The sequence below is a fragment of the Chlamydotis macqueenii genome, chromosome 20 (genome assembly GCF_036417535.1).
Source record: "Chlamydotis macqueenii isolate bChlMac1 chromosome 20, bChlMac1.mat, whole genome shotgun sequence".
NCBI lineage: Eukaryota > Metazoa > Chordata > Aves > Otidiformes > Otididae > Chlamydotis > Chlamydotis macqueenii.
Genome location: NC_141575.1, coordinates 1,656,243 through 1,658,521, shown reverse-complemented (window position 1 = coordinate 1,658,521; position 2,279 = coordinate 1,656,243).

The window sequence follows — 2,279 nt, the reverse complement described above, 5'->3', positions numbered from 1 at the left end:
GGGGATGTCGTGCCTGTGCCATAGGTGGGGTGTTACAGACTGGGCACTCCAAAATTTCCCAGTGTTCAGTTATAGCAGTGTTTAGGGATGGCTGGAAAACTACAGGTGCACTGTAATATAATGAAAAAACGCATGAGAATGGAAAGTGAGCTGCCTAGATACAACTCTGCCAGCAGATGTGAAACACGCTCACCTGCAGAGTGAAGAGGCAGAAAGACAGCGGAATTCTGCAGTATCAGAGGTGCCTCCAGATTGAAAAATGGCACACAGACTTCATATAGAGAAGGAGCCAAAGTTTGTTGTTTTTTAAACAATGCACTTTTGTGGGACTAGGATAATTGTTTTTGAAAAATAAAGGATTACAATGCTAACAGAAAGAATATTTTAACTGTTTTCCTGTCTTCTCACCCATTCTCTGTTTGTTGGCTATTTATGGCATCTCTCACCAGAACGTCTGGCTGGCGTGGGCCCAGGGGCTGTGAGCGGGCCCTGGCAGAGGAAGGACCCTTCCTTCCACTGAGGATGAGCCTCAGGTGCGGTGTGGTCCTGCAGCCTGCACAGGGCCAGGCCGCGGGGCAGCGTCCAAGCTGGGAGGAGAGGCCCGGCCCTCCTGGCTCCCGGAGCCCTCCTTCGGAAAACCTGCTCCTCGCTTCTGGACACGACCAACGCGTCGTGGAGGTGGTCTCTCACAGACAGCGAGGGCACCTTTCCACACCCAGTGCCATGTCTAACTCGGGGTCAGCTAATTTCCAGCATCTTGTTAGTCTTTATAGCCACTGGCAAACCTCCATCCTCATGTCAGTCTGAAGCTGCACTGCATCTTCTCTTCATCGCTTTCACCGGCAGTTTCTTTGGGAACTGGAGAGGCTGAGGCAAATAATAGATACAAATCATGACCAAAGAAGAAATGACTGTCATTGCAAAAATGTATTTATTAATGATCTTCACATAATTCTCTGGGAGTGATATTCTGCAAGACAGAGTTGTGATAGATTTTCACCAAATGGGAATATTTCCCTCCAGAAGTATGTAGCATTAAAGAGAGTGAAGAAGCTGAATGTGTTTCCTCCAGTCAGGAAAATGACGGATCAGGGACAAGAGACAATACATTAGTAAACAATATAAAAAATGTACATTTTGTCATTTTGTATTCCTGAGTTATTCTAAATCTGTGAATAAATCGAGAGCTTAAAGTCTCTGGAGTTGTTTTGAAGTCTCTTGCTTTCTATAAATATTGCATTTGCCTCAAGTAAGAATTTCTGACATGTATTAAAAAAATATACATTAGTAAAGCTTATAAAATAGATATTTGGAATGCTGTTATTGTTATTTTTTATTAAAAATACAGTTTAATGGAACAATTGAGTTCTACTTCAAAGTGTCAGAATTATTTTTCATGCTTTTTCCCCATGTTCTTTGAACTTTATGGTTGAAGCTCTAATTTTCTGCTTTCTGATTTTGTCCTTGTTTGAAGCAGTCATTCCCTTGCACGGATAACGCTCTCTGCTTCCTATTAGTGCTCCAGTGAGATGCGCGTATTAGGGTGTCTTGGCAGCTGACCATGATTAGCTGAGCTTGGAAGGCCAAGTCCAGTGTCGTCTGTGGGACTGGACAGACGGGATCACCTCTCCGGAGCAGACCTGAGGGAGTATCTTACAGCTGCTCTTAGTGTTCTCATGAGGGGTTTTGGGGGAGAATCAATGCCAAACGTGAGTACATGCTGGTACCCATGCTTAACCTAACCCAACGGTGCAAGGAGATCTCCTGCTGTAACAAACTGGCACGTAGCCTGTTTGCAAAGCAAGAGTTCTGGAGTTTGATGGTACCTGAGAAAACAGCTCCAGCTTTCCACGTTTGCGACATGCTTTGTTTTATTGCATGCTGTTCCATGCAGCCTGTGGAGAAGTTGATGGTTATAACGTGTTTGCAACATTTAGTCCAACTAAAGTCCAGATTTTTTTTTTTTAAATTTTTTTTTAAAATTTTTTGGTGATACTACTAGTGTATTGAGCTGCACCACCAGCAGAAAGCTGTGCTGCCAGCTCAGGCCACTGACACTGCGTCCTAATTCAACGTCCCGGAGGGACTTGGCATTAGCAAACAATGCCGGATGACCTGGCACTGAGCGGTGAGAGGAAGCATTACAGTGCGAACTGCTATCACCTTCCCACCATTTCTGTGATAGCTGGGCTGGCAGGTCACCGTGTATTTCAGCACTTGGTGTGTGACTCAGCGAGCCCTCGAGCAGAGGCAGGCTCTGGGAGTACAGGCGGTGTTTC